Below are 24,276 nucleotides of genomic sequence, written 5' to 3'. Positions count from 1 at the left end.
GTTGCCCGAGGTGGCAGGTGTTGGCTCCTTATTCTCACCAGCCTTTTCCTGCTCAAGCGGCTCATTAACATTTTGCTTGCGGAATGAAATGGCCGCAATGTCCTCCGCGGTGAGCACTTTCTTCATCTTCATCTCTGCAAACATGTACGCAATATTAGAACCTGTGCGAATGCGCTAGTGGTTTTATATTTATATGCATTTATACTATTCCTACCCTTGCCATTCAGTGCGACTATGGCCGGACGCAGGTTCTTCCATGGCCAATGAGCGGATATGTTTCCTAACCGCAGCATCACATTTCCATACGAACGGTGCACAGTTGTGCGTTGGCACACTCCGCCAACAGCTTTCTTTCGTCATCATCAAGGGTGGGGGTTTTGTTCACATCCTTTGCCATATTTTCGCACCAGATAAGAGTTTGCGGAAAACTGGCCGCAACAACAGTTTGGTCAATGAAAAAGAAAGTTTCTTTCCATTGACCCGCATTCGATTTGGGGGTTTTTGTGAAATTTTGACAGGCGAAGAAGGTAAACCACGATTTGTGGTGGTTGGCTAGACGGTATAAATGGCAAAAGACTGTGGTGGTTGGCTAGACGGTATAAATGGCAGAAGACCTTCACTAAGGGAACCTTGTTAAGTGCAGCGCACCACATTTCAAACAGCACAATCTTTCCTATCGCATACGGGTGTAGTTGCCCTAACCCTACGCCGAAGTGATCTAAAACGCCTAGAAAGAAATCTGACGGGGGCACCCTAAAATTACCATGCATAAACGCATGCTCGTATATGGCTACCTTCTTTTCTGGTGGTGAATGAGCACGTTGGTTAGGCAACGGTGGCACCGGATTGTACTGTGCTAGCGGCGGGTATTGTTTCACTAACGAATCAATGTGCCTCTGCTCTATAATGGACTCTACACTATCTACATAAGTCTCGCTAGCCTTAGTCATTTTTTATTGAGTGTTTGGAGAATTACTAACCTTCGGGAGTAGGCCGGAGTATTCGAGATTTGATCGGAATTGACAAAGGCAGCGTATTGGAGAAGCAAATGGCAGGAGAGTAGAAATGAAGGTGAAGGGCGTCTATTTATAGTGTGGATTGGAAGTCTTGGGGTAACAAGGTCTCATCCTGGCTGTACACGTGTTACGCGATCAACGGGTGGCATTTTAAGTGCGCGCGTGGATGTCAGTTGGGTATGGTTACCTATGAGCGCGTGGCTGACACGCGCCTGCCAACTGCCACTTTATGTCTTGTCAGCCGAATGGGTTTCTGCGACAGTGACAGGCATTAAATGACCTCGAAACGCACGCGGAACATTGAATGCTTGCGGTTTTCTTGTTTTTTCCGCTTAATAGTTTGATGTCATGTGTCTTGCGTCATATAACATCAAACTGGGGAGACATAATGATACCGCAACCCGCATGCGCACCTCATATGTATGCGGGCGCTTAATAGTGTGCGTATGCGTGTGCTTGTGTGCGCTATGCGGTATGCGGATTTGTATCTGATGCCTTTGTTCTCGGTACAGCGATTGCTTGGCTAACAAGTAAATATCTTTTCCATAATTACATCCGTGATTCGGGGAGTTTGTTATGGAAAGGATTGCCAATATCTCGGATGGTTCTAGAATTAGGGTTTGCCTATATATACAAACCCTAACTATCATTCTAGGGATCATCACATTACGTAACTACCATCTGCCACACGTCTTACGTAATTAAGCATCATTCTCCGTCTCTTCAAGGTTAACAGGTTAGTTCTTCATTAAGCTAGCACCTACAACCTTATTTGGGGCCTTCTGATCAGCGACCGCTATCGAAGGTGGACTTAATCACTTGGCCACCCCGACGACATCGTCATGTCAGCCAGGGTTATTCACGGTAGCCGGACCGGAGAGCCTTGTTCTAAGATCCTTAAACCCCACTAACGTATTGAGCAGGCATGTTAAACCCTATGGTGAAAACATGCATGATCAGAATGTATTATCAATAGATCGAGCGACGAGAGTTTAACATTTTGTTTAGACTTGCTATCAATTTTGAATTTTATAACAGCTTACCGCTAAAACAATATCTGCTCAACAGTCTTCAACCCTTTTGCGTTCGTATCCAATGGCGATTGTAGTGACTCGTTTGAATGAGATTGGTTATCGTTAAGGTTCATTAATGCATATTGAATTTTGTCCTCGATCCTCATCTAGGTACGATGCACCAAACACAGTAATCTTGTTAGCTAGGATATCATACACTTTGTTGTTAATTAACATCAACTTCCACCCCTTCATATAGTAACTGATATCCAATAGGAAGGTAAATTTCACTTGTGTCCATAGCAGATATGGTAAATATGAATCGTGCATTTTATTTTATATTGTTGGATCTTTTTGTCTAGTTCAAATCTGTTTTAACGATAAATTCTTGCGACATCAAGTCTTCAACTTAAAGATTGACCATCATTTCACTTTGATATTTGATAACTGTTATAATTCAGTAGGCTTATAACTACCTTTAATGGTTATAAGAACAAAGAGAGAAAAAGAGAGAAGAAGGAGAGAAGAAATATTGATATTGATATTTCAAGAGAAAAATGGTGCGTATATGTGTGTTCATTATCCACATATATATAGTACAAATTTTACTATCCATATTTGACTAATTACCATCCATATTTTACTACTAAATTTACAACACTCCCCCTTGGATGGTAATTTTTTTTTTTAAAGAGCAATTAATACTGCCTCGTTAAAAACCTTGCTAAAGAAAACCCAGTGGGATAAAACTTTAGCTAAGGGAAAAAGAGTGCAGCATAGAGTTGACTCCCCCTCAAGTAGACAACGCTGAGTCGTCACATCTTTTGAACTTGCCTCATGCCAATATTGTGAATGTATGTTTTGAAAAACAGCGATTGACAGTGCTTTGGTATAAAGATCAACAGAGTTGTTGATTGAACGTATCTCATTTTAATCTGGTTGTCTTTTACGAGATCTTGAGTATATGAGAAGAATCTGAGGTTTTCATCTGAAACTGTATCATCTAAATCTTTTATGTACAAGTTTGGCCCTCGTGATTTGTCTACAGTCTCCTTCATGGTTTGTTCAAACCGTTGTTTCAGTTCCTATTCCCTTTCAGTCTTTTTCTGAGCCTTACCAATATACCATTCTTTTCCATCAAACTTATGACCGTTAAGACCGTTTATAGCTTTAGCGCCTCGTCAGCATTTATGTTTTGTTCTGTCATTTTTGATACTCTTCTTTCATTTGTATTATGTAAGCTGTATTATCTTCATAGATAGTTGTTACGCTTTTATAGCGTTCTAGTCCACAAGAATCAATAATGATTTGTATCATTGATCTTAACTAAAATCATTCCCGAGTAGCTTCATGTAATGCAATCACTTCGGCATGATTTGATGATGTTGCAACAAGTGTTTGTTTTGAGAACGTCATGATATTGCGGTGCCTCCATTTAGGAATACATATCCAGTTTGAGATTTAGCTTTATGTAGATCGGATAAATAATCTGCATCTGTATAACCAAACAAATCTTGTTTCGAGTTGTTAGAATAAAATAATTATAAATCAGTAGTTCCCCGAAGGTATCAAACTATTTGTTTGATCCCATTCCAATGTCTTTTGGTAGGGGCTGAGCTGAACCTTGTCAACAAATTAACTGCAAAAGAAATGTCAGATCTTGTATAATCTATAAGATACATAAGAACCTCAATTGCACTAAAATATAGAACTTCCGATCTGTTAAAATTTTCATGATCTTCGCAGGGATGAAATAGATCAGTGTCAATATTGAGTGATCTAACAACAATGAGTTTGTCTTTAAAAAAAATGTTTTAAAATCTTTTCGGTATAAGTTGTTTGATGTACAAGTAAACCATTAGGCATATGCTCAATTTGCAATCCAAGGTAATACTTGGGTTTTTCAAGATCTTTCATTTCAAAATAATTCTTTAGAAGTTGAATGATTTCATAGATCTCTTTATTTGTTCATATGATGTTAAGAACATTGACATAAACAACTACGATCTCATATCCGAACATTGTTTTTATAAAACATACGTGCAAAATAAGTTTATATTTATACCCTTTTTTTTATCAAGTAGTCATTTAATCGGTTATACCACATACGTCCCGTTTGTATAAACCCACTTAGAAATCTTTGTGATTTAATGGAATATATTCCCTTGGGTTTTACATTAGATGCTTATGATACCTTAACCCTTTAGGTATATTCATATATATCACTATTAAGTGATCCATACAGATAAGTAGTAACAACATTCATGAGATGCATTTAAATAACTACCAGGTTGATTAAGTATCTAATAAGTAATTGTATCCATTACAGGAGGATAATTTTTCCTCCTAATTCATTTCTGGTCTTTGTGGGAAATATTGAGTTACAAGTCTAGTTTTGCCTTGTAACTTCATTTGCACATTTCTTTTCGGATAAAAATTCATTTGTATCCCATACGTTTCACATCTTTAAAAGTGATAACGATTGATCCGAAAACTTTTCTTTTATCGAGCGATTCTAATTCAGCTCTTATTGCTCCTTTCCATTGAGCTCAATCATGTCCATTTTGTATATTCAATGACAGATTTTAGTTCCAGATCATCATCTTTATTCATGATGTCATTGTAACATTATATGAAAATATCTCATAGAGATTTTAGTTTCATTTCGGTTCCATAATATTGCATAATTTATCGCAATTTTAATATTTACATTTATCAATATCCTCTGCAGAAGGAATATTGATTTGTGGTTCTTCTTGAACACTTTCTCTTACCTCTTTATCAGCTGATTTTCTTTTTCAAGGATTTTTATCTTCGGAACCAATTGATCTTCCACGTTTGATGCGTGGCAAAGACTCAACAGTGACATTATTGCCAGCTTTTGGAATTTCAGTTTGAGCTGGAGCATTTATCGCTGGTATATATGATTTAGTCACTTTTTTATATCTGTAAATGCATAAAGTAATTAATTTGCAAGTTCTTGCATATGCATTATTTTTGAACTTTCGTTTCACATTCTTTTGTGCGAGTTCAATATACCTTAATTGATGTTCACATCATGAAGCATCATTTTATTTTTTATTTTTATTTCTCCCCCTAATCTAGGGAACAATGTTTTATTAAAATGACAATCAGCAAAACGTGCTGTAAAAACATCACCCATCATGGGTTCAATATATCTTATGATTGAAGATGTTTTATATCCAAAATATATTATCATCTTTCTTTGAAGAACCATTTTATTGTGTTGTGGTGATACAATTGAAACATACACTGCACAACCAATGTTTTAAGGTAGAAAATATTTGGCTCTTGGCCAAAATCAAGTATTAAGTGAAAATATTTATGACTTCCACATGGTATAATGCGAATTAATGTCGCAGCATGTAAATTTACGTGTCCACATATAAATATTGAGAGTTTTGTACTTATTATCAATTGTCTAGTTATTAGCTGCAAGCGTTTATCTATTGATTTAGCTAAACCAATTTTGTGTATGCACATGAGCAACTGGATGTTCAACAACAATCCCTGTAGATATATAATGATCATTAAATGCTTGAGATGTTAACTCACCAGCATTATCAAGTCTCATCCTTTTAATGGTATAATCAGAATAATGTGTTCTCAATTTAATAATTTGTGCAAGAAACTTTGCAAAAACCATATTACGGCTTGATAACATACAAATATGAGACCATCCGCTAGATGCGTCTATTAGAACCATGAAATATCAAAATGGTTCACATGATGGATGAATTGGTTCATATATCTTACCTTGAATTCTTTCAAGAAACATTTGTGATTTTTCACAATATACTTTTCATTAATCACCATATGTGCTTTCCACTGATCACCATATGTGTTTTTTTTTTCTTTCATAAATCACCATATGTGCTTTTTCATCATATATCCTTCTCACCATATACGCTTTTAATCATATGCGCTGTGTTTTTTCACCATATGCGTTTTTAATCATATGCGCTTTTCATCATATGCGCTGCGCTTTTCATCATATTCGCTTTTTATCATATGCGCTGCGCTTTTCATCATATTCTCTTTTTATCATATGCGCTTATCATATGCGCTGCGCTTTTCATCATATGCGTTTTTCATCATATGCGCTTTTTATGTGAATAGTAATTTAATTAATTTCGTTTTACTATTCATATGAATTAATTTCGATTTACTATTTTGTTAATTGAGTAATATATATACATCATATACTTGTGACTCCGAAGGCTCAAATGAATTTGAACATATAGTTATATGTTGTACCTTGCACATTAATTTTCAGTAGAAGCTTTAGATGCATATTTTTTTCTTGATGAACTATTTGTTTCATATCTAGCTTAGTCAATTATTGTGAACATTTGGTCCCTATAAGAGCATTTATCTTTTAGACTTTTAGTTGATTTGTACTTGTCACAATTAGGGATAGCACCCGCGGGTCGTGGATGCGGATTCATTGGATCCATCACGCGTACCCGCAGATTTTTTTTAAATCAAATAACTGGAAATTTGGATTATTTTTTTTTTTATTATTTTTTTTTTAAAAAAACATCCAATTGAACCCTTGTTCGTTGAAACAATTTGACTATCTTTTTAACTCCCCATTATTAAACGGGTCATTTTGATGCACACTCTTTAAAAAAATAATTTGTTTTTTAAGTTTTATTATTCAACCTCCTTTTTTCAACGGTCACGTTTTTAACAAAACATTTGACAAGTTTGGAAAAAAATTTTGTTTTTACTTTGCTTTCCTCCTTTCTGTAAAATTCATTTAAACACTTTATTTGTTTTAAAAAAAAAACTTTCTTTTTTTTTTACGTTACCCGTAAATTATAAATATATAAAAAAAACCTTTTGTTTAAAAAAAAAAACTTTCTAGTTTTTAAAAGGCCACTTGACTAATTTTTTTAATTCTTTCACAACACCCGATATCGTGATCGTGATCTTTCACCAAAGCAAGAGATATTCTTGATAAACTAAACACGGACTCGTGTTTGAAATTGTCGGCCACAAAAAAATTCATTTGATAAAAGTATATATTTTTTTTTTAGTTATAGAAGGAGACCACTTCATTTTCAATACTTCATTTTTGACAAAAAACTATTCCATTTTACCATCCCCTTTTTTTTCTTATTTTAACTTTTAAGATATACTTTTAATAAAAATACAAACTACTTTTTCTTATTTTAACTTTTAAGATTTACTTTTAATAAAAATACAAACTACTTTTTGTATTTTAACTTTTAAGATTTACTTTTAATAAAAGTACAAACTACTTAACTTATTTTAACTTTTAAGATTTACTTTTAATAAAAATAAAACTATTTTTTTATTTTAACTTTTAAAATTATAAATTTAAGAATAAACATTAGTATGCATGAAATAAATAATGATTAATTGCATAAGTAATCATAAATGTTAGATAACATATAAAGACCCCGTCGTATTCGTATTGATCGGAATTAATCTCGACCCATGGTACCGTGTTGTCAAATGACGTGTTGCGTACATAAAGTACCGTGTTGTCAAATGACATGTTGCGTACAATCATGAGGTCTTATTAACATAAATATAAATGTTAGTGAAGTTAATAAGAGTTAGATTACAGAAAATATAATTCAGGCGGTATAACCGGCCATATATAACTTAAATAACATAAATATAAATGTTAGTGAAGTTAATAAGAGTTAGATTACAGAAAATATAATTCAGGCGGTATAACCGGCCATATATAACTTAAATAACATAAATATAAATGTTAGTGAAGTTAATAAAAGTTAGTAAACATAAATGATAGTTAGGCGACAATGTCGACCATATATAATTTAGGTGGCAGAGCCAACCATATAATAAGAACAATACAAATGCACTAAGAACTTAATAAAAATTAGTAGTTCAAAATGTTAGTAGTCCAAAATTTGATATGTCCGAGTCTGAAAAACCTTAATAATTTCATACCTTGATTAGTGACTCGTGATCGTTTGAGATATCCTTTGATTACACTAAGCTCTTCGTGCTGATAACGTGTTATAATTCAGTAGTCTTATAACTACCTTTAATGGTTATAAGAACAAAGAGAGAAAAAGAGAGAAGAAGGAGATAAGAAATATTGATATTGATATTTCAAGAGAAAAATGGTGCGTATATGTGTGTTCATTATCCACATATATATAGTACAAATTTTACTATCCATATTTGACTAATTACCATCCATATTTTACTACTAAATTTACAACAATAACTATGTTAGACGGACTTATTAGTCATATGCATTATATTTATTTCATAGTCCATGTTTCTATTGGGTCTTGTTTAGCCCACAGCTTTCCATAGCCCAATAGGTTTATATCTAGTACTACGTATGTGGCTATATATTGTACATTTGTACCTGTCGTTTGCATTGTGACACGCAGAGATAATATTACGCCTCACTTTGCAATTAAAAAGAAACAGCACATTAATCAGACGGCTGCCTGCCTCCTCATTATACTCCAATACTTAATTATTTAATTCTTTTTAAATATATGTCACTCTCTATTATAATTAGACAGTGTAATCCAGATGTTGCTCGTATGGAGACTTGATTTTGTTTAGCGATAATACTTTGGTACATTGTTTTATTATCATCTCTGCACAATAATCCTTGCATTGTCCAGGACATTATAGGTTCTATCTCACATTATTTGTCTACTCTTTTTCAATTCTAAACCTATTTTATTAGTTTACATAATGAATAAATTAATTTAACGTGGTTGACGTCTTGATATTTTCAAAAGAGGTTTCATATTTAAACTTCATTGGCTACAAGTTTTAATGTGATACGATGAAAGTTTAAAAATATCATGTGATAATCCAATTAAATCGCATACATATTCACAATGATCAAATATTGGGGACATGAATAACTGTATTCATTTACCTATGTGTTGACTTTATGGGTGCTCTCGCGTTACCGCATGGTACAAATGTAAAATTCGATAAATAAAATGAAGGGAAAAAAATGGAAGTAAATAAAACAAATTGAAATGAGTAAAAAATCTAATGTTTTTAAAAAAGAGGAAAAAATAACAAAAAATAGTTAATAGTACACTAAAACAAAGAAAATCTTCTATAAATTCTATTATATTGCTAAAATGATGACATCATAAATAAGCTTTTTACTTCACTAAAAAAAATCAAAAAAGAAATAGAAAAAAAACTAAGCCATGTACATGATGTCATAATTACAATTTAATTTAGGATTAAATAAAATTTGTACAATTAATTAATAAATATATCAATTCAATATCAATATCAAACAAAAAAAAAAAAAACGGGGCGCTTCTTTCTTCAGATACTCAACCATATGCATTTATGAAAGGGTTTTTTTATTTGAACCGTCCTTTATATTACTCGAACCATGTGCACACTAAAAAAAACTCATTATTTACTTGAACATGTACGGAGTATATGGAAATCATGAAATCCCTCATTTTTATTTCTCCCATTTCCTCTTATTCCTACCATCTTCAGCCATCAATCCATCGACCCAACTCTAAAATTAACTTTATTCATCTTCTCCATCTACTAAAAAACTCAGGCCATTTTGAACCACCTTCTCCAACTCCGCCATTTACCACCGCCATCTACCTACCACCATCCACCATCCACCAACTCCATTCACCACCTCCATCATCCACCTCCGCCATCCACCTTGATAGTGTATTTAATGATGGTATAACTAGCAAAAAATACGAAAGTGGTGGTGATTGGTAACATATGTACAACTTTCCATGAAAAATGTACAACGTCTGATGCACAATGTAAAACTCTTTTATGTTAGGAAATTGTTACCGAAGATACTTAACTTATGAAATGGGTTGTTAACTGCTGCACTTGTACACTAGTGGGACGCACGTCCCGAAAAGTAAAAAAAATGATTAAAAATGTTGATTGATGTGTAGTTTTTTTATTGGTTTGATGGTTCACATGGTTTGAGGGGAAAGGAGCGGTCCAATTAGTAGGAACTCTTATGAAAACCCTAGGTCATGTAAACTACGCTTTTATCAAAAGCACGCCTCATTTGTAATTGGTTATCTGCAACCACTCAGTAAGTATAAACCTCATTTGTAATAGATATCTAAAATCTGAATCAACTTTGTTCTCATCGAAGGCGCGCCTCTTCGGTTTAATTCTTTCTCAGAATTTTGAAAATAGTTCTAAAATCTGAATCATCTTCATCTTCAGTTGTTGTTGTTGTTTACTATAGCAGGCGGAAACAATACAAACAAGGTACCGAATCAAGTTAATTCATAAAGCAATCACAAGGTAATATGATTTTCACCCCAGATTCCGCATCTTTTATGATTCAACCAATTAACGAGCCCAAAAACTTTCTGAATTTTTGGGGGTTCTAACAATTCTTTCTAATTACGAATAGGAGAATGCCAAAGTAAACTATGGAGCTATGAATGGGTTTGCTAGAGCTTTGAATCATGTTTCATCAAGGTAAGCTATGAATGGGATTGACACAGATATTATTAATGTTTTTTTTATAGATTTTGTATTAACATCACCAATCAATGGTATTGAAAGGTACTTCTAACATTGAATTTACTTATTTTAATTATCTGTTATGATTATTTGATTCTTGCATATTAGCTATTCGATGAAATGCTTGAATGAAAACTGAATTAGCTATTCATGTTCCTTACTGATTTTTCTCATGTATTATGCTTACATTTATGTTTTTTTCTCTGAATCTTCTTATGTTTCGGTCTCTACTCTACAGTTTTTGATTATGGGGAGTATTTTGTTTTAATTTTTTTTGGGTTCATGGAGTTTTTGGTATTCTTCCGATTTCAATTACCCTATCTTGCGACGTATATTAGTAGGCATTTTTGTTAACAGACTTTAAATGCAATCATTGATAATATTTTTTTTAAACATACCTAATTATTTGTATGTTTTGGTGTAGAAGCCGACTCAGGGGCGAAGCTAGGAATCATAATTGAGGGGGGCTTAATTTTTTTGAGAACCAAAAACATAAAAATTATATACAAAGAATGTAAAAACAGGGCTTAAATTTGTTGTGAATCAAAAAAATAAAAATTATATCTAAAAAATGTAAAAATATTTCATTAATTTTTAAGAGAGACGAAAATGAAGATTTTTTTTGAATGAATGAATTATTATTGACAAAATCAATGTTCAAAGTTTTATGCATATAAAATTTCATACTCACTTATACATTTTGTTATTCAAACCATGCAACTATCTTTTTTATAATGAAATATTTAACAAAAAATCATTTTACATTACATGTAAATTACAGAGTAGTATTTGAGGCTCGTTATTTTCAAAATATAACCATATTTTGAATTTTCATGAATTAATATACTCAAGATTAGATATAGTTGACATTTTATTAACTTGAGGTGTTTCATAGATGTGGAACATTAGTTAAGGGACCAAAATGAAAAATATGACAAAAAGTTGTCTTCTCCACATCAAATTACCTGCACCGAACTCCAACTTCTATTTTCAGATCTACAATTCTATTTTTCTTTTAATAAAAAATATAATGGAATACAAAATAAACACCAATAGTTGGGGGTGGCTTGGCACCCACAAGCCCCCCTACTAGCTCCGCCATTGGAAGCCGTACACATGACGGATGTAGTAGATATTCAATGAAACAGGTAAAAGGTACTTTTTTTTTTTTTTTACCATTCTACTGTTTAGTTTGAGTTTTGTTAGGATTAAATGGATGAATTACAAACTTTTTTAAATATAACTACATATCTTTGTGATTACTTTTTAAATGAGTAGATGATTAGTGTCTAGAAGTGTTAATATGAGATTGGTTGGATATAGTTGAAATAACCATTAGGATATAAACAAGCAATTTCATACACCCTATGTATCAAACTTTCTATTATATATGTATCTGATGCATTCTTTAGTTAGTTGGTTTTCTGTTGATGTTATAACTTGACATACACTTCATAAAAAATCGATTTCACACTAATGATTTGGAATTCATAAGAGATTATATGCATATATGTACTAATGTGGCTAAAAACAAAAACAAAGTGACTTTATGGATATCTTTAATTCATCTCATGTAAATTCATCTCATGTATGTTTGGATTCGAGGGTCGATTTAATGGATTATTTTGGTATGGCTTTTGTTTTGGCTTAGATGATTAAAGTAGAGCATTCAACTTCGAGTTTGGAAGACAAGGTGCGTAACTTCAATTGTTTGCTTATTTACTTTCTACAATTAGATGAACAAGAGATTTTGTATTTTTTATTTATTTTGGTAATAGCTAAAGATTATGTTTGATTCTATTTTCTCTTTGTTACATTTTTTGCGTTACTTATAGTCCAACTTCATATACTGGTATAATTTGTTAAAATAGGTAGTTAGATATTTGATGATGCTGTAAGTACATGCAGCCTAAAACAAAAGCATCAAATGCATCAAATGGCTTTTGACACATATACATTAGACCTTTTTACATTTAATTGTGTTCAAATGGCCAGATACTTTTAGCGCGTTTTGTATTTTAACCCATTTACTCTAGATCATTTTGCATGACTCAGCTACAAATCTATCTGCACCTTCTAATTGTTTTTATTGTGCCCATATGATTGTCTTTTTATATGTGTGTGTAATGCGAATTTAATTTAGGCATAAGAAACGAAAAAACACTATGGTTTGGCACTTGGCAGCTATGTTTAAAGGATTCAGCGGAAGCTTACAAGACGTGCGTTGGATAAAAATTTACACCAAAAACAAGTAATTTTTTACATGTAATTGTGTTGCTGCAAATTTTAATAATAAGATTATCAAGATATAGATTATTTGAAATAATGTGTGAGTAAAAGATAAAGTATACGGGGCAATAAGGTGAAATATATATGGGTTGTAAATTGTAGTTAAATTGACTGAGTGAATCGCTATATGGGTTGTAAATTGTGTTAATTGACTTCTAATCTCTTTTTGTCTTAGTTATCATATTTTGAGTAGTATGTTTTGTGATAGTTTTGATGTGGGATTATTAGTTGTTGTAGAGTTTTTGGTTGATGAGTTAGTTGTGCTTATCAGAGTTTTTTGGTTGTTGGGTAGGTATATTTTGTGTTAGTGTCCTATTACATATCAGACTTTTAAATTTTGAAAACACTTTTATATAAGTTTGGTATATAATACACATTATTAGAATTCTAGAGGCCATTCTTTAAGGGTGAGTGACATTAAAAATTGTTTCTGGCATTGGGCAGATGCTGATGGTAAATGACTAGCCTTTATCTTTATGCTTTACTAATATATTTTCCAGTGAATTCATATTATGTTCGAACAGTTGCTTTAATTAATTAATCCTTATAACTAATTACTTTATTTTGTTATTTTTTTAGACATAACTTGCTGATTAGATTCATGAAAAATGGAAGAAGGTTAGTTTGATACCACTAAAATTGTTAGTTATCGATATTGTTTTGATTTATTTAATTGGTAGTTAAATTTTTCTGGTTCATGTACATTTAGCTAAAATGTTGGGACCATTTAAGAAATGAAATGGTTTTAAGAAATATCAAGAGGCATCTATTATGATGATAGCATTTGACCCGTTTGATTCCAAGCCATTTGTTCATCGAGCAAGTTGTTGATTATGGAGGTGCATTTGTTGTAGTGCTATTTTCATTGTTTTTGAAGTTTTCTTAACATTTGAAATTTACTGATTTCTGTATTTGTTGCGATTTAAGTTAGGCTATACTGTCCTATTATTATATACTCTAAAAATAGTTTTTTTGACACTAAATTGCATTGATAAAAAAATTGCATATAATTATTTATTTTGCCTCTATATCTAAATCTAAATACTCATTGTGTTATATGGTGTAGATTTATATAAGATTCACATTTTCACATTTTGATTAAAAAGCATTTGTCAAATTTAGCATGCTACATATTATTTACCAATTATTATTCATCAACCCCGTGATTTCACGGGTCTTTTAACTAGTATACATAGTATGACATCATGTTGACATCAGCATGACTACATATGTGTTGACTTTAACTAAATGGGTGCCCTCGCGTTAGAGCAGGGTACAATTGTAAAATTCGAAAAAGAGGAAAAAATTGTAAATGCCCTTAGCGTTACAGTAGGGTGCAATTGTAAAATTTGATAAATAAAATGGAGGGAAAAATAAAAGTAAAAAAAACAAATTGAATGAGTAAAAAAAGTCAATGTTTCTAAAAGAAAGGAAAAATAACAAAACATAGTGAGTAGTACACTTTAACAAAAAAATGAAAAGAAAAAAAATGAATAGCATGGCATCATGTTGGCGTTAGGATTACGTAAGCATAGTGTTTTAGTATATATGTTAATGTTAATGTTAATAATAATAATGTTAATAATTAATGTTAATGTTAATTAATATAGTGACTTTTTTGCTCCGTTGGTTCCCGTATTATACTCTATATTGCTAACAGCGTTCCTTTAATTTTTATTTTTTTTTGTCTTTAAAATCTTTTATTTTTCAAAAACTTGCAATCAGCATCAGTTGCGATTGTAAGGCATTGACAATGGGGTCCAAGGACCCTACTAGAGTTAGATTTTTTTTTTATAAATTATAACAAAAATTTTGTAGGACACCACAAAATTTAAAGATAGGATCCCGTATATTTATTAAATTAATGGTTTCTTTAAAAGAAAACACTCATTCTTTGAAAAAAAAAAAAATACAAAGTATTATAGGATCCCATGAAATTTTGTTTCTAGAATCGCCACTGATCAACATCCATCCGTCTAAATTCCGTTAAAAAAAGTCTGCTAACCTTTGACATGTGCCATGCATGTAAGGGTAAATTCGTGCAGGTGCAACATTTAAAGCTTCATATGACAAAATAAACATTTCTACTTCAAATCAAGGTATAGATCTAGATGAAAATTAAGATTAAAATCAATATAAAAAAGAAGAGTAGAAATAGTCTTCTAACGCGAATTCCATTGTCATCTAATTGTACATTTACACCAATGATTTGTATGATTTATTGCTAATGTATTTGTAATGTATTGTTAAACTTTTGTATTTGTAATTTCCAAATTCACTATTTTTATATTCATTCACAATTCACAAATCAAAGAGACCACCTTACACGATAAGATACGACTCACAAAATTCAAATTGCAAGGTGGTCCTTGCGGTTTTGCGTGAATTCTAGGTGAGGCCGAACTTACGATTTTGACTGAGTAATCCAAACATTTTGCAAATCGCAAAAGTCAATTTGCTAAGTGCGAGAGGTTTTTTTTTAGTAAAAAAGAATTTAGATAAATTATTATGAGGAATATTCATTTGAGTCCATAAATTAAGTTGAGATTCAAGGGACCAATGAGAGCGCGACATGTGTCGCGAAAATCACATGTGAATGAAAAAAAAAAATTCAAAAATTTTTTTTTTAAAAAAAAAATTTTAATTTTTTTTTTCGAAATTTTAAAAATTTTTTTTTATTTATTTATTTATTTTTTTTTATAATCACATGTGATTTACCTGCACAATCACATGTGATTGAATTGTACAATCACATGTGATTGGATTTGCCATGCATAATCACATGTGATTGGGTTTACAATCACATGTGATTGACATGCATAATCACATATGATTTTTTTTTTTTTAAAATTCGAAAAAAAAAATTTCGGAAAAAAATTCGAAAAAAAAAATTTTAAAAAAAAAAATTTGAAAAAAAAAAATTTTCGAATTTTTTTTTTCAATCACATGTGATTTTCGCACCACATGTCGCGTTCTCATTGGTCCCTTTGTTTTCAAGCAAATTTATGGATGCAAGTGATTACATTATTATATGTAGCGAAAAAGTCAACCTCAGCTTCATAAGGGGCTCAAAAAATTAATTAGTCTAAAAAAAGGCTTGAAAAATAATATACGGCGAACTTTGCCTTTAATATACAATACTCAAAATGACATGTAAGTTAGAAAATGATCCAACGACTTGAAACACATGAATATTATGTAAATGTAAATACGTTTGAAATCTTAAAGGTCTTTTTGCGAATTGCGAGGGATTTTTGGTAAAAAAGTAAAAAAGAAAACTTGGATTTGGATGCATTGTTATAAGTAGCGAAAAAGTCGGCATCGGCTTTGTAAGGGGCTAAAAAGTTAATTACTCTAAGAAGAGGCTTAGAAAGAAAAATATACGATGAATTTGACTTTAATATATACAATGTTCAAAATGAGATGAAAAAGACCAGAAAAAGACGTACACACAAATTGTAAGATGATGAAACCCTCGTAAATATTATTGTTTACATAGCCATTATTTATAGATTCCTAATCCTAGAAAATCAGATGGACCAAGTCCATTACATAATTGGACTGGGCTATACATATATTCTAATATACTATCTAACACTCTCTCGTAGTCGTAACGGTTAAATCGCGAAAGTTCGAACTGAAGTAAAACATAAACATTAATGGGCTTGATCCATCTGGTTAGATAGTATATTAGAATATATGTATAGCCCAGTCCAATTATGTAATGGTCTTGGTACATCTGATTTTCTATGGTTAGGACTTATGACTCTATAAATAGTGGCTATGTAAACAATAATATTTACGGGATATATATATATATATATATATATATATATATATATATATATATATATATATATATATATATATGGGCAGGATCAATGAGGAAGTAACCAATCGGGAGAAAGCGGGGGGAAGCAAAAAAAAAATTCAATTTTTTTTTTGGAATTTTTTTTTTAGGCATCAAAATCACACGAAAATATGAACATTTAGAAAAGACACTTCGTGATGAATGTTATTATTTAGGCGGGAAAACAATCGACAAAAATAACATTCAAGATAATATTGTTCGTGAAGAATGTTAACGTTTTTTTTTTTTCATGTTTTGTGAAGTAAAATTTAGCCCGATTTAGAGTTTAGGGTTTAGGGTTTGGTGTTTTGGGCTTATTCCATAAACCCAAAACACCAAACCCTAAACTCTAAACCCTAAACTCTAAACCGTTCGTGTTAAAAACTCAATCTAAATCCTAAATCTAAACCCTAAACCCTAAATTTCCAAACCCTAATATCTAAACCCTATAAACCCTAATATCTAAACCCTATAAACCCTAATATCTAAACCATAATATCTAAAACCTCAACATACGCTCGAAAAACAAGATAATTGTTATATATTAGTTCTTCGAGCGTTTTTTCGCCAAAATAAAAACATTTATCACAAAGTGTATTTATTAAATATTCATATTTTCATCCAATATATAATGTTCGTGAACAAAGTTTTTTCAAAAAACGGAAAAAAAAAAAGATTTTGCTTCCCCCCGCTTCTCTCCCGATTGGTTACTTCCCTCTTAATCCTACCAATATATATATATATATATATATATATATATATATATATATATATATATATATATATATATATATATATATATATATATATATATATGTAACAACCCAACCCGTTAACCATCCGTAAAAGTGCCATAAAAAAAAATTTTGAGAGCCAGTTGATCTGGACGGCGTCCAGTTGTAAAAACCAGGACGGTGTCCAGCCATCTGGGACGGCGTCCAGATGTGCTGCCAGATTCTGATCAGTTTTACGTTTTACACACGGGTGAAAAACCCGCTTCCCGACACTTTTAAACCAACACACTTTCACAATATATTACAATAGGTTAAACTAAGAGTTTTTCATAATAAAAACTGAGGTTTACGACACCGGGCCCACATCGACCCAAAATACCACAAGTGACTATTTCGACCCATTAGTTTATACAAAACATAGACCGAGCATGGGATTGGGGACACGCTACCCAATCCTAAACATATCCAAAAGCAAGTCTTCTAAAGCAACTACGCAAGTCCACTAGTCCCCGCGCTTACCCGAGCCACCGCATCCATGCAATCTATAAAAATGTAAACAACGAGAGGGTAAGCTAACGCTTAGTGAGTGAAAATATACTACATACATATATATGCATAAAATAGACACGCCACACAAAACCAAATACCGCATACCAGAGCATCCAAGCATAAAGGCAAGCTAGTCTAAGCATACCGTAAGATCACTAAGCAACGAGCTAAAGATACATCAACAAAATATAAGTTCACCAACAACGATGTGAACAATGCCAATAAGCTACACCCGGAGGGTTAGCTACATCACGACAATACAACATTATATGTATACAATATATGTATATATATATATATATATATATATATATCGAATAACATAATTTGCTTACGCTTACAACACAATAATCATGGTTAACCAAATCTTCGCAAGGGAATGACTTCGCGAAACAAGTCATCGATGTTCATAACAACCATTAGTGCACTTAACACTTCGTACACTAACCCCACGGGTGGCATCTTAACACTTCGATACTTCACCCCGGGTGGCGTCTTAACACGTCGACACTTCACCCCGAGTGGTGTCTTAACACTTCGACACTTCACTCTTCATTTTACTTGAGGTGGCATCTTAACACGTCGATACTTCACCTCGAGTGGCGCCTTAACACATCGGCACTTCACCCGTTATTCTCTTGGAGTGGCATCTTAGCACATCGATACTTCACTCCGGGTGGTGTCTTAACACGTCGACACTTCACCCCGTCACATTACTTTGAGTAGTGTCTTAGCACATCGACACTTCACTCGTCACGTGAAATGTGGTGTCTTAGCACATCGACACTTCACATCTCACGCTACAACAAATAAATACATTATATACCTACGCATATAATTATTCCACTCACTATATTAACCCTTCGTTATTGGGGTTATATAAGTCCACATCACACGCCCATGTGATAAAGTACACACAAAGTGTGCACCTCGCCAAAGCGGTCAACCAAAACGCACAACCGTGCCAATTGGACCTATACACAAGTCCAACAATTCCACCTATACGAGAAGCGAGCTCTATAAGCGAGAACCCCTTCACCCGACTCGCACCCATCCTACACATACATATGCATATAGGATATTAACACTCACCTTGTCGCCTTGCTGAATGCTTCCAAGTAATCCGCGACTCGTCAATGGAAAATACCTATTCCATTATCACAAATACCACAACATAATTAGGGTGGATTTACAAATCAACCCAATTTACACTTAGTGCAATTTCGACCCAATTGCACTTCCAAGCGCAAACCGCGCCCAAACTAACCAATATTCACTAACACGAGTGAAAATGGTCCTAACACACCAATTAAACCCGATCACAAGTGTTAAACAAGTGTCATACCCATTTTGACACCGAAACCCTAATTTTGACCCATTTCAAAATTAGTTAACCAAACACACCCAAAAGTGTTCCAACACTTCCAATATCACTAAACCTAGTGATTAAACTCATTATCAAACCCTAATCAAGGCCAAAACGTCAACCGACCCAAAACCCGCCAAGTGACAAGAATAACAAGTTACCTTAAACCCATTTCATCACCTAAAAAGGTTTTACAACAATCTAGCTCAAAGCCCTAACTTGAATATCAAATCTAACAAATGAAATTCGGAGTTTGAGCTTACAAATACCACCACACGTAGCTAGGAGCGAGATGAACAACTTTAGAACCCGAGCTTTTGCGAGAAATCGACTCCTTCTGTAGTGACCCGAACTTTTCCATGTTTATATATATATTAAATGAAATTGTTATTTACATGATTAAGTGTTTCCAACATGTTAAGCAATCAAACTTGTTAAGACTTGATTAATTGAAATATGTTTCATATAGACAATTGACCACCCAAGTTGACCGGTGATTCACGAACGTTAAAACTTGTAAAAACTATACGATGATATATATATGGTTATATATATAGTTAACATGATTTTATTATAAGTATGTATCTCATTAGGTATTTTAATAATGAGTTATATACATAAAAATGAGACTATTAATTTAAGAAACTCGAAAACGATATATATAACGATTATCGTTATAACAACGTCTTACTAGGTACATATGAATCATATTAAGATATTGATACACTTGGTTAATTATGTTAAATGATAAGTAAATATATTATTAAGTGTATTAACAATGAACTACATATGTAAAAACAAGACTACTAACTTAATGATTTTTAAACGAGACATATATGTAACGATTATCGTTGTAAAGACATTTAATGTATATATATCATATTAAGAGATATTCATACATGATAATATCATGATAATATAATAATTTAAAATCTCATTTGATATTATAAACATTGGGTTAACAACATTTAACAAGATCGTTAACCTAAAGGTTTCAAAACAACACTTACATGTAACGACTAACGATGACTTAACGGCTCAGTTAAAATGTATATACATGTAGTGTTTTAATATGTATTTATACACTTTTTAAAGACTTCAATACACTTATCAAAATACTTCTACTTAACAAAAATGCTTACAATTACATCCTCGTTCAGTTTCATCAACAATTCTACTCGTATGCACCCGTATTCGTACTCGTACAATACACAACTTTTAGATGTATGTACTATTGGTATATACACTCCAATGATCAGCTCTTAGCAGCCCATGTGAGTCACCTAACACATGTGGGAACCATAATTTGGCAACTAGCATGAAATATCTCATAAAATTATAAAAATATGAGTAATCATTCATGACTTATTTACATGAAAACAAAATTACATATCCTTTATATCTAATCCATACACCAACGACCAAAAACACCTACAAACACTTTCATTCTTCAATTTTCTTCATCTAATTGATCTCTCTCAAGTTCTATCTTCAAGTTCTAAGTGTTCTTCATAAATTCCAAAAGTTCTAGTTTCATAAAATCAAGAATACTTCCAAGATTGCAAGTTTACTTCCAAGTTTTCTAAATCCATTCCAAGTAATCATCCAAGATCAAGAAACCTTTGTTACTTACAGTAGGTTATCTTTCTAATACAAGGTAATAATCATATTCAAACTTTAATTCAATTTCTATAACTATAACAATCTTATTTCGAGTGGAAATCTTACTTGAACTTGTTTTCGTGTCATGATTCTGCTTCAAGAACTTCGAGCCATCCAAGGATCCGTTGAAGCTAGATCCATTTTTCACTTTTCCAGTTGGTTTATCCAAGGAACTTAAGGTAGTAATGATGTTCATAATATCATTCGATTCATACATATAAAGCTATCTTATTCGAAGGTTTAAACTTGTAATCACTAGAACATAGTTTAGTTAATTCTAAACTTGTTCGCAAACAAAAGTTAATCCTTCTAACTTGACTTTTAAAATCAACTAAACACATGTTCTATATCTATATGATATGCTAACTTAATGATTTAAAACCTGGAGACACGAAAAACACCGTAAAACCGGATTTACGCCGTCGTAGTAACACCGCGGGCTGTTTTGGGTTAGTTAATTAAAAACTATGATAAACTTTGATTTAAAAGTTGTTATTCTGAGAAAATGATTTTTATTATGAACATGAAACTATATCCAAAAATTATGGTTAAACTCAAAGTGGAAGTATGTTTTCTAAAATGGTCATCTAGACGTCGTTCTTTCGACTGAAATGACTACCTTTACAAAAACGACTTGTAACTTATTTTTTAGACTATAAACCTATACTTTTTCTGTTTAGATTCATAAAATAGAGTTCAATATGAAACCATAGCAATTTGATTCACTCAAAACGGATTTAAAATGAAGAAGTTATGGGCAAAACAAGATTGGATAATTTTTCTCATTTTAGCTACGTGAAAATTGGTAACAAATCTATTCCAACCATAACTTAATCAACTTGTATTGTATATTATGTAATCTTGAGATACCATAGACACGTATACAATATTTCGACCTATCATGTCGACACATCTATATATATTTTGGAACAACCATAGACACTCTATATGTGAATGTTGGAGTTAGCTATACAGGGTTGAGGTTGATTCCAAAATATATATAGTTTGAGTTGTGATCAATACTGAGATACGTATATACTGGGTCGTGGATTGATTCAAGATAATATTTATCGATTTATTTCTGTACATCTAACTGTGGACAACTAGTTGTAGGTTACTAACGAGGACAGCTGACTTAATAAACTTAAAACATCAAAATATATTAAAAGTGTTGTAAATATATTTTGAACATACTTTGATATATATGTATATATTGTTATAGGTTTGTGAATCAACCAGTGGCCAAGTCTTACTTCCCGACGAAGTAAAAATCTGTGGAAGTGAGTTATAGTCCCACTTTTAAAATCTAATATTTTTGGGATGAGAATACATGCAGGTTTTATAAATGATTTACAAAATAGACACAAGTACGTGAAACTACATTCTATGGTTGAATTATCGAAATCGAATATGCCCCTTTTTATTAAGTCTGGTAATTTAAGAATTAGGGAACAGACACCCTAATTGACGCGAATCCTAAAGATAGATCTATTGGGCCTAACAAACCCCATTCAAAGTACCGGATGTTTTAGTACTTCGAAATTTATATCATATCCGAAGGGTGTCTCGGAATGATGGGGATATTCTTATATATGCATCTTGTTAATGTCGGTTACCAGGTGTTCACCATATGAATGATTTTTATCTCTATGTATGGGATGTGTATTGAAATATGAAATCTTGTGGTCTATTGTTACGATTTGATATATATAGGTTAAACCTATAACTCACCAACATTTTTGTTGACGTTTTAAGCATGTTTATTCTCAGGTGATTATTAAGAGCTTCCGCTATCGCATACTTAAATAAGGACGAGATTTGGAGTCCATGCTTGTATGATATTGTGTAAAAACTGTATTCAAGAAACTTATTTTGTTGTAACATATTTGTATTGTAAACCATTATGTAATGGTCATGTGTAAACAAGATATTTTAGATTATCATTATTTGATAATCTACGTAAAGCTTTTTAAACCTTTATTGATGAAATAAAGGTTATGGTTTGTTTTAAAATAAATGCAGTCTTTGAAAAATGTCTCATATAGAAGTCAAAACCTCGCAACGAAATCAATTAATATGGAACGTTTTTAATCAATAAGAACGGGATATTTCAGTTGGTATCCGAGCGTTGGTCTTAGAGAACCAGAATTTTGCATTAGTGTGTCTTATCGAGTTTGTTAGGATGCATTAGTGAGTCTGGACTTCGACCGTGTTTACTTGAAAAATGATTGCTTAACAAATTTTGTTGGAAACTATATATTTTTAACATGTGAATATTATGTGATATATTAATCTCTTAACGCGTTTGATATTATGTGATAGATGTCTACCTCTAGAACAAGTCCCATTGACTCACCTAATAATAATGAAGAGTCAAATGTAAATTGGAATGATTCGTGGACTGATTCACAAGTTCCCGAAGAGGAACCGGAAGAAGAGTCGGAACCGGAAGAAGAATCGGAACCGGAAGAAGAATCGGAACCGGATGAAGAAATAGAACCGGTGGAGGAAATAATAAAACGGTTAAGTAAAGGAAAATCCTCAACCAACCGACCAAGGTTAATTATGGTCAATGGTGTTTCCGCCAAGGAAGCAAAATATTGGGAGGATTACCAATTCTCCGATGAATCGGATTCCGACGAGAATTTCGATGATGTTATAGAAATTACCCCAACTGAATTTAAAAAGGCAAAAGAAAATAATAAGGGAAAGGGCATAAAAATATAGAAATCTAATTCCAACCCCGATGAACTTTATATGTATCGTCAACCCCCGAAGTCCTTAAGTTGTAACAATGACCCGGGAACCTCTAAACCACCAGGTTTTTCTAAACCAATGTGGAAAACGACGGCTCGTATTAGGGGAACATCATATATCCCTAGAAACTTGGCAAAACGATCCAAAACCGAAGAAGAAGAAACAAGCGAGTCGGAATAAGATAGTTGTATTCGTGTGGTGTAATATATGTAATATAGTGTGCTTATGCTTTATGATATATGTAAAAATTGCTTGTATTAATAAGTATTTTTTTTATGAATCTAACTCTTGTCTATTTTACAGTATAAAAACACAAAATGGATAGACAACCCAATATTTTAAGAGACCTACCCGGAGACATGATTGATGAAATCTTGTCTAGAGTCGGTCAGAATTCTTCGGCACAACTATTTAAGGCGAAATCAGTTTGTAAGACATTCGAAGAACGTTCCAAGAATGCCTTGGTTTATAAAAGGCTTTCGTTCGAAAGATGGGG

The 24,276-nt window shown here is 32.4% G+C and overlaps 2 long non-coding RNA genes across 3 annotated transcripts; both read left to right on the top strand.

Annotated features, from left to right (window-relative positions):
- Nucleotides 1–10,100: 10,100 nt before the first annotated feature.
- On the top strand, nucleotides 10,101–10,629 carry LOC139839812 (uncharacterized). The gene is made up of 3 exons (XR_011757078.1): nucleotides 10,101–10,130; nucleotides 10,290–10,348; nucleotides 10,461–10,629. It is a non-coding gene; the product is annotated as an uncharacterized lncRNA (long non-coding RNA).
- A 1,048-nt stretch (nucleotides 10,630–11,677) lies between these two features.
- On the top strand, nucleotides 11,678–13,819 carry LOC139904390 (uncharacterized). Of its 2 annotated transcripts, XR_011778777.1 has the most exons (4): nucleotides 11,678–11,721; nucleotides 12,225–12,266; nucleotides 12,758–12,824; nucleotides 13,442–13,819. It is a non-coding gene; the product is annotated as an uncharacterized lncRNA (long non-coding RNA). The 2 variants fall into 2 exon arrangements; XR_011778778.1 differs by lacking the exon at nucleotides 11,678–11,721 and having other exon boundaries at nucleotides 12,223–12,266; nucleotides 12,717–12,824; nucleotides 13,442–13,496.
- The last annotated feature ends 10,457 nt before the right edge of the window (nucleotides 13,820–24,276 follow it).

Source organism: Rutidosis leptorrhynchoides, chromosome 4 (genome assembly GCF_046630445.1).
Source record: "Rutidosis leptorrhynchoides isolate AG116_Rl617_1_P2 chromosome 4, CSIRO_AGI_Rlap_v1, whole genome shotgun sequence".
Classification (NCBI taxonomy): domain Eukaryota; kingdom Viridiplantae; phylum Streptophyta; class Magnoliopsida; order Asterales; family Asteraceae; genus Rutidosis; species Rutidosis leptorrhynchoides.
Note: the sequence above shows the minus strand (reverse complement) of the source record. Positions and strands in the feature narration are given on the sequence as shown.